Source organism: Hyaena hyaena, unplaced genomic scaffold, assembly GCF_003009895.1.
Source record: "Hyaena hyaena isolate Hyena2069 unplaced genomic scaffold, ASM300989v1 scaffold_104, whole genome shotgun sequence".
Taxonomy (NCBI): Eukaryota; Metazoa; Chordata; class Mammalia; order Carnivora; family Hyaenidae; genus Hyaena; species Hyaena hyaena.
This window is the reverse complement of record NW_024080736.1, coordinates 3,655,433-3,668,054: the sequence shown is the minus strand read 5'-3', so window position 1 is coordinate 3,668,054 and position 12,622 is coordinate 3,655,433. Positions and strand designations below refer to the sequence as shown.

The following is a 12,622-nucleotide window of genomic DNA, read 5'->3' as shown; positions in this document are numbered from 1 at the left end:
AAGGCAGGCATAGTTTGATGCAGAGGAGCCGAGTGCCATCGGCAAGATGACAGACTGTCCTGCTGCCCCCAAAGAGGCAGGGAGGGAGGCGCAGTGACATATTCATTTATCATTAAGCACTTAGGTACCAAGCGGTGTGCTGGGTTCTGGGGACTCACAGAGGAATAAGGCCTGGCCTTTGGGCCTGTGGAGGAGGAAGGAAAATAAACAACACCGTGAGTAAGTTCAGCACAGAGGTAGGTGTGGGCCTGGGAGAGGGAAAGGGGGGGATGAAAGAGTGAGAAGAAAGGTTCTCACGGGTGCCTCCACATATCGCTTGAGGCCCTACTCAGTGTTGCCTGCTGGGGCCAGTTCCCTTCAGACGGAAGCCTTTCTCACAGCGCCAGACGCTGGCCGGACCGTGAGCTAGACGACGCCTGTCGTCAGCTCCCCCAGCCTTCCCGACCCTGCCTTCTTCCTCCCTCCCTGCCCTTTCTTTCCCTCCCTGTGTGGAGGGGGGGGGGTCCTCACAGTCTTCTAGGAATCTGCTTAGGCAGCCACACACAGTCGATCAGGGCTCCCTGAATTGAATTGATCTTAAAAGGTATTCACATTAAGCCATAAATGACTAATCTGGGGGGGCGCCTGGGAGCATGTGCATTTATGAGGCCTCAAAGCCTTAAGCAGAAAGGGCTTCAGCCAGCTCAGGAGAAAAGCGCTTGCTTAGTGGGCTGGAGTGTTCCTGGCACTTCTGAATTCCATATTCTGGACAGTTGCCTACTCTACCTGCACTTAAAGCTGGCCCTGGTTCCAAACATCCAGTCCTACATGCTTCCCCTCCTGGCTCTATATTGTGCTGCGCGATAAGGCGGCGGGTGCGGGGTGGGGGGCTGACAGCTGCTAATCTGAGACCTTCTGGCTGGAAAGCCTGTTAAGACTGCGGACACAACCACAGTGAAGCATTTGAGACACAAGTGATGAAAACCAAAGGTGGGTGAGTAGGACACTGAGATGTTGTCCCTTCTAAATACACTCATTCTTCTAGTTCATTCTTGATTATGTGTGTGCTTCATGCACAGAGCAGGGTGTGCGTGAGCAGGCAGCTGTTTTGAAGTCACATTCCTAACGTTAGGTGGAAGGAAGGGGGAAATGACCAGTAACTTCCACGCCATTCTCCCCATAGTATTCATTCAGGATTTTCCCGCGGGCCGTATGTGGCTGCACAAAAGTGGCCTACTGGTGTAAAGTACAGTTTTGATTTGTGTATCCCTGTCCACTGAGGCTGGGTAGTTCCAGTAAGTTCTATTAAGAATAGTCCCCTCATAGAAGCGCATGCGTGGCTCAGCCAGTTAAGTGTCTGACTCTTGGTTTGGGCTCAGGTCCTGATCTTCTGGTTCATGAGTTTGAGCTGCACGTCAGCCTCTGTGCTGACAGTGGGGAGCCTGCTTGGGATTCTCTCTCTCTACCCCTCTCCTACCTGCATGATCTTTCTCTCTCAAAATGAATAAACTAAAAAAAAAGAAAAAAGAAAAAAGGAATAGCCCCCTTGTAGGAGCCTGTGCAGTAAAGACAAGTAAATATTTTTCAAACCCCAACTGAGTTCATTCTGAGGAGCTGTCTTTTTATTTTTATTTATTTATTTTTATTAATGTTTTTTATTTATTTCTGAGAGAGAGAGAGAAAGCAGGGGAGGGTCAGAGAGAGAGGGAGATACAGAATCTGAAACAGGCTCCAGGCTCTGAGCTAGCTGTCAGCACAGAGCCCGATGTGGGGCTTGAACCCACAAACCGTGAGATCGTGACCTGAGCCGAAGTCAGACGCTTAACTGACTGAGCCACCCAGGTGCTCCGGAGCTGTCTTTTTAAAAACACTATCAACTTCAATTAAAGTTTCGGAAAGTGGACATCTCTTAGCACTGTCCAATAAAAATATAATGGGGGCCACCTGATTGAAAGTTTTCTAGCTATTTTGAAAAGAAGAAAGGCAAAATTAATTTTCAGAATATATCTTATGAACTCACTCTATGAAAACATTACCATTTCGACATGTGATTGATAAAAGAATTATTAAGGAGGCACTTTACTCCTTTTTGTACTAACTATGCAAAGCTGGGTGTGTATTTTTCACTTCCGGTGTATCTCAACAGGGACTAGTGACATTTTGGGTGTTCTGGGCAATGTGTGGCTGGTGGCTGCCTCATTATACTGGGAAGATCTTGGTATCTTTCAAAGAGGAACAGTTTAGATACTTCTCCAGATAAACACATTTATTTATTTTTTATGATGTTTTATTTATTTCTGATAGAGAGATTGAGAGAGAGAGAGAGCAGGGGAGGGTCAGAGAGAGAGGGAGACACAATCTGAAACAGGCTCCAGGCTCTGAGCTGTCAGCACAGAGACTGACGCGGGGCTCAAACCCACGAATCGTGAGATCATGACCTGAGCGAAATCAGACGCTTAATTGACTGAGCCACCCAGGCGCCCCATAAACATATTTAAATTGAAGGAATCAGTGTGCTTTGGACAAGTGATACCTGAATATGGTTATAGAGAGTGAATTTAAGAGAGTGGGTGTTTGAATTTGGGTTTTGTGGTTTTATGAAAATGATAAGCTATGACCACACTTTCTTTTTCTTCCTTCTTCCTCCCATTCTCCCTCTCTTTTTCTCTTTCCTTCTCTTCCTTCCTTTCTCTCTTTTTCTCTTTCTCTCTCTCCCTCTCTCTTCCTTTCTTTCCTCCTTTCTGTCTCTCGTTCTCTTCCTTTCTTTCTTCCTTTCTGTCTCTCCTCTCTCTTTCTCTCTTCCTTCGTTCCTTCCTTCATTTGTTTGTTCCTTCCTTCCCTTCCTTCTTTCCTTTCTGTGAAAGAATAGTCTTGGCCAGCAATCTGATATAAACAAGATATTCCCAGGGCAAATAGCTGTTTTCCTGGCACCTGCTTACCGAGCCATGAGACCACGAAATTGGAGAATGGGAAGGAACCTTGGAGATCATGTTGGCCCTTGTCTCTCCTTGGAGATCATGTTGAATTGTGTCCCTCTCTTTGCCTCAGAATCACAGAGAGGAACATCAGGAAAATACTGATTCTTGCCCCCCCCCCCCCCAAGAATCAGATTCAGTTGATCTGGGATGGGGCCTAGGTATGGGTAGTTTTAAAAATCCCCCAGGTGATTCTAATCTACGGCCTGGGCTCTGAATGCAGAAACATCCCCTTCCTTTTACAGGTGAAGAAACAGAAGCTGGGTTACGTGACTCACCTAAGGTCCCACAGCTGGTTAGAGGCAGGAAGCGGGGCAGAATCCGGGTATTCTCTACCCTATCTCATATACAGAAAGACATTTCAAGAATACCTCCATAGTGGGTCTTCTTCTTGTTTGACCTCAGAATTATCATTCTAAATTGAGATACATTACCCAGCTCAACTTAGATTTGACATAACCTTCAAGAAAAGACTCTGAACCCTTCTTTCCCAGAAAATCTCCAGCTCAGTGATAACTTTGAAGCGATTCTCATCTGGGACGATGGCCCTAAATGCCTCCCATTTTAGGTCCACTTGGGTTCTGCATCTCTGTACTTAATATAGAGTTTTATTGGAAGGGTAGGCAGGAGTCCCAAAGGAGAGGACACCTGAGCTTGATCAGTCTTCTTTTCACTGACTCACAGCTAAAGCCAGAGCGGCTCGTTGACAACAGCCTTCCAGGTAAATATATTCACGCACCAAGCACGCAACGTGTGTGATTAAGGAGGGCTGGGGAGACTTGGAGGGGAGCCGTCATTGCCCAGCCTTCGCCCCTTGATCCTTTGAGATAATGACACAGGAGCTCTCTTGCCAGACTTCCCAATTATTCCAGAAGACAGAGATGGAGGTTTGTGTTTGCTTTCGTTTTTTGTGTGTGTGTGTGTGTGTTTTTGGTGAAATATCCCGATTTGTGATGTTGACAATGAATTCGGTTTTTAGAAAGACAAGGGTCACATAAAGCCCACTCTTTCATAAGCTCTATTATTTCTACTTGCAAGCCATCTGAGTACAACCTTCTACATAAGTCTAAGACTTCTTCATACTCAATATTGAGTTGTATTGGTTTGCAGAATGTTGATCTGATATCATCACGCTTACTTTTGCCCTAGACCCTGTGAAACTGATGAGCATCTGTACCAGAAGGCAGAATCATAGAAAAGTAAGTACCTCAGTTCCCTTTTAAATTTTATTCATTTTCTCACCGACCACATCATTCCTTGGGTTTGGCACCTGTGACATGTCATAAATTTTCACAATGCAATTGAAAGCAATGATCATTACGGTTCCTAAGATCTAGTATCATTTGTTTTTAAATTCTTTTGGAACGTAAAACAAGTCAGGCAGTTACTAGCATTTGCCGTGGGGGAGACTAGTTCCTCCACACACATCTGTAGAAAGAAAATGTTTTCCTTTACTGTAAAACGAAGTGGAAGTTTCCATTGTAGCATTACAACAACCTTTTAGTAAACGAAATGATAATCCAAATAAAAATCAAAAATTACTCATAACCACATTTTTTATTTCAAGAAAGAAACACCCTGGATAAGTATACAGCATTTATAACGAGAGCCCTTGATTTCAAGTAATCTAAAGTGTTAATCACAGGTGAAGTCTTTTTAGTTAACAGTTGAAGGGTTGATGCGAAATTACCCTTTGATCCAAAGTATTCAGACAGCAAAAATAAATATAAGCTATTTGTGGAGCATGTTAGAGATTAACGTAAAATATGTATGTCATGTGTATCTTGGTTCTTCTCCCTACATATAGCCTTGAATTCTGTCTCCTTTTTTAAATGTAAGAACCTTAGTAAAATACGTACTTGTAAGAATCTGTTTCAGGTATATTTCTGTGAACAGCTCCACTGTCCTCAAATAACCAGAGGTGGGTTACAGTTTCTGATAAAAACTGAAGGAAACAGGATTAAACAAGAATTAGAGTGATTATATTTTCTTTATCGAAAAACTTCACGTCTTTGGAAAGCTGCTTGGTTTCTATTTTGAGCCACGCTGCCCACATATCTTAACAACAGAATTGTTGCATAATTTTGCTTTTCCTCTTTTTATCTCTGTTTGGGTGTATTTATTATTTCACACGTGATGATGCAAAGCTCATGAAAAGGTCCATTTATATTCTTGTTATCTATATGGGGATCTAGCTGTTTTCCTCTTACTGTTTATAGAACCTCACTGTAATATTCAGATTTGCTGGCAATGAGCCCTTGCTAACAGTATACATTCCATTCCCCTCGGTGACTCTATTTATGGGAGGCAATGTGATTTACTCAAGGCTAATAAAGACAGTGTAAAAGGATGGGTCATGGATTTATCCATCCATAGAATTTTAGTGCTTTCGGAGGGAGGTTTATCTTCTGTTCTTTTTTTTTTTTTCCAATTTAATTAAAACAACAGCAAAAAAAAGCGTTAGTTCAAATGAGTGACAGTTGGCAGATCTGCATTATTCCACTGGAGGGGCTCCAGAGTTTCTGATGCTTGGAGATGGACAAGTAATTACCTCCTGTCTGTGACTATTTTCTACCAGGCTAAGCCCAATGTTTATTGTAAACTGTCTGCCATTAAAAGCTGTAATAGCAAGCCTTATGTTCCCACACCATAAATGTGACTTGCACTGTTTTTTTATTTACCTTCGTGTTTTATTATATTCTTTGAAATGTTTCATTTTAAAGGAAGATAGCAGAAGAATGAAAATTGAACAAATTCCAAATTCACGCTTGAAAAAAGATAGGCTTAGCATACATATTTTCTGCATGCACCCGGACAGCCTGATGGCCACTTTCTGGATATTGGCAGCTTCTGTGTAGTTAACTATTAGATGTGGTTGCTATTAGTATATCACTTGTTCAATGGTCTAGAAAATAGCCTACGAATTAAAGTTGAACCAAACCACAGAGGCCCAGCACAGCGGTTCTCTCAAACTTTTTGGTTTCAGGGCCTTTTAATACTCTTTTTTTTTTTTCTTTTTTGGACCCCTGCCCCCCCCCCCCCTTTTATACTACTCCTCAAAGAGCTTTTGTTTGTGTGGATTTTATCGGTCAATGTTTCCTGTATAAGAAATGAGAACTGAGACCTTAAACTCATCATTTACTTAAAAATGTTAAAAACCCATTACGTGTTAACATAAATAGCATTTCAAAAGGGAAAAAATGATTTTCTAAAAAAAGTTTTTGTGAGAAAAAGATTGTTTTAGATTGTGACTTGATAGGGGAAAAAGGGGTTCTCCTATCCATTTTTCCATTCAATCTGTTGCTTTAGTTGAAGTATATGAAGAAAATTTGGCCCCACACAGCTATGTAGCTGGAAAAGTGTGCATTTTAACAGCTTTTACAAATAATTATGGGTATTATTCTTGGATTGCAAACCTAAATTTGACAAGTGGTAGTTTTTTAAAGGTTAGTTACAATGAGGAATCTGTAATCCCATCAGAGAACCTTTTCTTTTTTAAATTAATAGACTTTATTTTTTAGATTTTATTTAAGTAAACTCTACACCCAACATGAGGCTTGAACCCATAACCCATGAGGCCAAAAGTCACATATCCTACTGACTGAGTCAGCTGGGCACCTCAACAGACTTTGTTTTTTGCTTGTTTAATTTTTAATGTTCATTTCTTTCTGAGAGAGAGAGAGCGCGCGAGCATGTGTGCGTGAACAGGGGCGGGGCAGAGAGAGAGGGAGACCCAGAGTCCAAAGAAGGCTCCAGGCTCACAGCTGTCAGCACAGGCCTGACACGGGGCTTGAACTCCCGAGCCGTGAGATCATGACCTGAGCCAAGGTTGGAAGTTTTACTGACTGAGCCACCCAGGTGCCCCCAGACTTTGTTTTTTTAGAGCCATTTTAGGTTTACAGAAAATGGAGCAGATAGTGCAAGAGTTCCCATAATAACCCCGCACCCAGTTTCCTCTATGATTAATGTATTGCATTAGTGTAGTCTAACATGTGTTACAGTTGATGAGCCACTATTGCTATATTATTAACCAAAGCACACAGTTTAAAGTAGGGCTTACTCTCTGTGACGTATAGTTCTGTGGGTTTTGACAAATGCATGTTATGTGTCCACCGTTACAGTATCAGACAGAACAGTTTCACTGCCTAAAAATCATGTGTTCTACCTCTTCACCCCCCTCCTCGTCCCCTGAACCTCTGGTAACCAATGATCTCTTCATTATCTCTGTAGTGTTTCCCTTTCCAGACTATCTTAGAGCTGGGATCACCTAGTACATTCCAGGGGGGGGGAGAGACAGAGAGAGAGGGAGAGAGGGGGAGAGGGGGGGGGGGAGGGGGGAGAGAGGGGGGGGAGGGACGGAGGGACGGAGGGACAGAGAGAGAATGAGAATCCGAATCCCAAGCAGGCTCCATGCTGTCAGAGCAGAGCCCAGTGCAAGGCTGGATCTCATGGTTCATGAGGTCATGACTTGAGCTGAAATCAAGAGTCAGATGCTTAACTGACTGAGCCCGTCCCATGCTTATTTTCTATCTGTGTATCTTCTTTTGTGAGGTGTCTGCTGAGATCTTTTGCCTGTTTTTGAACTGGGTTTCTTATTGCTGAGTTTTTAAAGTTATTTGTATATTTTACATACTAGTCCTTTATCACCTATGTGTTAGGGAAATATTTTCTCCTAGTCTGTGCCTGTCTCTCCATTCTCTCAAGTCAACGGGCCTTCCGTACTAGGACAGGGTGGCACCATGGCGCTGATTTATGCCGTGGCACCAGTGGTTTTGCCCAGCGTTGTCGTGGGACATCGGTGCACATTTCAACACTGAGAAAAGGCAGATAACATTTTGGTAGTTTTGTGGACACCCCCAGAAAGGCCTCTGAGTTCCCCAGGGCCCACAGACCACATTTCGAGAACCATTGCCTTTGAGCAAACAAGTACAACTTCTACGATTTAGTTCAAGCCTCAGAAAGACCAAATAGAACTGGAACTCATGAGCTTTCCAAAAGCAAAATGTTAGCTTCATTTTCTGCTAAAAGGATTTAGAAGGCACAGAAGAAATACCATGCACTGAAGTTAGTGTTCCAACTCATTGGGCAGAGTCAAAACCAATTTTGTTTAGGCATTTTTTTCCCCAATGATTCTTGGCAGAATATTTTCCAAGAAGTGTGTTTGTGTGTGTGTGTGTGTGTGTGTGTGTGTGAGCAAATAACAAAGTTTGTGAGCCAATGTCTCCCAATAGCCAAAAAATTGCTAGCTAATGCCCAGTGATGGGCTTATAGCATGTTTGTATATAGAGACAATATATGGAGCCCCCAACTTTTTCATTTTTATTCTTCCAACAGTGTCCAACCAGCATAGAAATGGGGAACTAACTCTAGCTTGGCAAACCAGACAGACCTGGATTTGAATCTTGGCTCTGTAATCTTATTTAACTTCTCTGAGCCTTCTGTTCTCCATCTGTAGAAGGGAATGGATATTATGGCTAGGGCTGTGAAGATTATATATATATATATATATGTCATATATATATATATATGACAATATGTGAAGGAAGGGTCTGAAACTTCATGGATATCACTCAAATAATCCATATCATCACCAAAAGCCATCCCCTCCATTTTTAATGGTTTCATAATCTTATTTTGTGGCCCAGGTAATTATGCCTTCTTGGAAGTTTGCTGGAGAAAATACTAGTAAGTGTTAGTGTACCTCTCTAGGAAAACTAAGTTTTCACAGAGACCAAAACCAGAGCAAGAAATCTCTAGCATGGTCTGTCCTTAGCAGAGGTACTACAGATGTAAATGAACATGAGAAACCACTAGAACAGAACCTAACGATAGGACCATAGCAGCTATGATGTACAACTGATGAAGTGGCCAGGACCCATTCTAAAGGCAAAGGTCTAGTACTGGTCAAAAGTTCAGTAGGGTGCCTGGCTGGCTCAGTCAGTAGAGCATGCAACTTGTGATCATGGTGTTGTGAGTTCAAGCCCCATGTTGGGTGTAGAGATCACTTAAAAATAACAACTTAAAAAAAAATTCAGGATGAGACCAAACCATGGAGTGCATCCCAGAAGTAGCAAGAGTGAAAAACCAGTAGCCACCCACCAGGGAAATGTCACAGTGATGTACTTGCCCACACAGAATTCCCACGGGCAAGATGAGTTGTATCTTCTCTTCATCCAGAAACACCTTAATGCTGCTTTTGGCAAGGATGACATACCAAGAAACAGCTGGAAGATTTTTAGGGCAGAGGAGGCCGCCTTGACACCCTTGAAATGAAAAGTTTGAGTTCTGGAGCCACATTCCCTATACATTAAGTCCTGGCTCTTTTCTTGGTACTGTGTGACTGAGGGCAATCGCATAAGGCACTTCTGCCTCTGTCTTCCCATCTGTAAGATGGGAGCAGTGTTATGAGGACCATACTCCATGTAAAGCATACAGAACAGTACCTTATGTGAAGCATGGACTCAGTAAATGGCAGCTTTTGTTATCACTGGTCTGCCACCCGTATAGCTCCCACATCTGACCAATGCTGAACACAGCTATGTGGAACTTCTGTGCGTTTTACCCACATGCCTTTCACTTTTGGACACCGCAATGTTTTTATGAAGTGACACATCCCACTTATGCTTTCACTTCTATTTCCAAATTAATGCAGGGCCAGGATTGCCAGTTAATTGACAGGCAGCATGGTGTTTTAAAAAAAATTCTTAAACATTTACTTATTTTAAAAAATTTTTAGAGTTTCTTTATTTTTATTTTTGAGAGAGAGCATGAGTGGGTGAGGGGCAGAGAGAGCGAGCGAGAGCGAGAGAGAGACAGAGACAGAGAGACAGAATCTGAAACAGGCTCCAGGCTCTGGGCTGTCAGCACATACCCTGACGCAGGGCTTGAACCTCACAAACCGTGAGATCATGACCTAGGCCGAAGTTGGATGCTTAACCAACTGAGCCACCCAGGAGCCCCAATGTTTACTTATTTATTTTGAGAGAGAGGCTGAGAGCATGTGAGCAAGGAGCACAGTGTATGAGTGTGTGTGTGTGTGTGTGTGTGTGAGTGAGTGAGAGAGAGAGAGAGGAGAGGGAGGGAGGATCCCAAACTGGCTCTGCGCTGTCTGTGCAGAGTCCAATACAAGGCTTGATCTTGCAAACTATGAGATTGTGACCTGAGTCAATATCAAGAGTCAGATGCTTAAGCAACTGAGCCACCCAGGTGACCCCAAGCATGAGGTTTTTTAATGGAGACTCTAGACCCTCCACCAATGGCCACAGCTTTAGGTCCCTGAGTTTTAAAAACTCTTCCATCTACCGTTAGAATGATTTTTCTTTTGTTCTTTTCAGATAGAACCTGTGATCTTTGCAGAAAATTTAGGACACTAAGAAATTTTCAAACACATCATCTGAGTTAACCTTGGGATTTTGATAAATTTCTTCTAATCCTTATTTGCACCCATACCTGGAAAGCTAAGTTCTTTCCACCATAAAGTGCAAATACTGATGGAGAAGGCATATCTCAAGTGTTATCAGTTAATAAGTTAATTTTTAGTCAATATCAATTCTAACTGTTGATGTTTTAAGTCCGTTCTTGATGTGGTAAGAGTCTTTGGGGCAATGAAGCCCCAAAGGTAAAGAAGGAAGTAGCACATTAGTCATGATGCATTTATTCATTCAATAAACATTTATGAGCTTGGCATTACTGAGCCCTGGTGATACAGAAATGAAAAACAAGCAAATACCCAAACAATTGACTCCCTTGTTTATTGCAGTGTTGTTTTTAGTAGGAAAAAAAATTATATTTATTAGCAACCTAAATGTTCATCAGTCATTTATGGCACGGCCCTCCTATAGAGTCCTTACAAAATAAGTAGCAGGATGGTAGAGTTGATCCACTTTTCTGTATTCTTTCCACTACGTACAGCTAAAAACCCTAGACCTTATATATGAAATGGTTCTAGGTATTTTCACTGCTTAACTAATTTGCTGTAAGGCAATTTTGCCATAAGAGATAAAATTATGAAAAATAAGAGGGGCGCCCATTAAAAAGGACATCACAAAACCTGAAAAATGAAGAGCGAGATTAAAAAGACTTTGCTGTGAAATACAGAATAGTTGAATACATTTAAAGGGTATGTAGATCCGTGGTGATACTAGGCAAATAACTGATTTAATTTTGTGGATTGTACCTAAGCACCTGTCTTTGAAGTCTTTCATTTAAGGTGTTAAACTGTTTTCCCCCTCTCTTGTTGATTTATGTCCTCATTCAGCATGGATTTTTTTTTTTTTTTTGCCACATATGAGGATGCACATTTCTTTTTTTTAACATTTAAATTTTTTAATATTTATTTCTGAGAGACTGAGACAGAGCATGAGTGGGGGGGCGGGTAGAGAGAGAGAGAGACCGAATCCAAAGCAAGCTCTAGGCTCTGAGCTGTCAGCACAGAGCCTGATGTGGGGAGTCTAACCCATGAACTGTGAGATCACGAGCTGAGCAGAAGTTGGATGCTTAACCGACTGAGCCACCCAAGCCACCCCCCAGATACACATTTCTAACTGAGCTTTATATTGCATTATGAAAGCCTTCTAGGTGATTGTTCTTGGCGTATTGTCACATATCTGTTGACAGACATTCTGAAGTTCTATGGGAAATGTGGGTTCAAAACTCTGTACCACTGTATTGATCATTATACGGGCTAAGATTTATATAATATAAAAATGAGAGTACTGCATCAATGGGGGGAAACGAAACCAAACTCAACCAGTCGATGAAACTAAACTGCCAAATAAACCAAAACTGTCGACCATTTATTTTTTCTTCTTCGTGACATTTCCTCACAGTCAATTGGTTACATGACAAAAATGCTGTAGCAAAGGTGCTTAAAGTGAAAATGCCAGATTGTGACTTAAAACATTAGACTCTGAAAGGTAGAGAATGGCTAGGGATTTCAGGACCCAAGGAACAATAGGGCAGCAAGTCCCCTGAGTTTTCTTTTTGCCTCCTCCATCCCAGACTTGGAGCTGAAGAAGCTAGCAACCTAGAAATGTCAACAGAAGTAAACGAGAAAACCCTAACAAAAACCTGCTGCCTCTAGCCAAAGAACTGGGAAAGGGGCCTGCCTAGCAAGACCAAAAACTCCTAGATAATGCTATGGACTGAATTGGGTGCCCCCCAAATTCATATATTGAAACCCTAACCATCAACGTGATACTATTTGGAGATCAGGCCTTTGGGAGGTAATTTGGGTTAGATGAGGTCATGAAAGTGAGGCTCTCATGATAGGATTAGTGGCTTAGAAGAAGAGAAAGTGAGAGATTGTGCTTTCTTTCTCTCTCTGTCTCTCTGTCTCTCTCTCTCTCTGCCTTGTGAGGACAAAGCAAGAGGTTGCCATCGGCAACCCAAGAAACTGTTCTTACTCAGGCATGGACCCTGTTGCACATTGACCTTGTACTTTCAGTCTCAAAAATGGTGAGAAAAACTTTGGTTAAGTTACCTAATCTATGCTGTGTATTTTGTTACAGCAGCCCAAGGAGACCAAGACAGATTTTGGTACTGAGAAGTGGGGTGCTATTGTAATAAATGCTTACACTTGTAGAAGTGACTTTGGAACTGGGTAAAGAGTAAAAGTGGAAGAGTTTTGAGGTGCATGCTAGAAATACAGATGTTAAGCGATTCTGGTG

The 12,622-nt window shown here is 42.2% G+C and overlaps 1 long non-coding RNA gene across 11 annotated transcripts in view; it reads left to right on the top strand.

Moving 5' to 3' along the window:
* The window catches only part of LOC120234217, a 37,968-nt gene continuing 25,346 nt past the window's right edge, over positions 1-12,622 (top strand). For 4 of the 11 annotated variants that reach the window (XR_005529025.1, XR_005529015.1, XR_005529017.1 and 1 more), the window contains exons 1-2: positions 1-236; positions 4,104-4,153. This is a non-coding gene — a long non-coding RNA (uncharacterized LOC120234217). Of the gene's footprint in view, positions 237-274; positions 970-3,638; positions 3,676-4,103; positions 4,154-12,622 lie in introns of those variants that run through there. The other 7 variants (XR_005529019.1, XR_005529022.1, XR_005529021.1 and 4 more) reach the window with 3 other exon arrangements.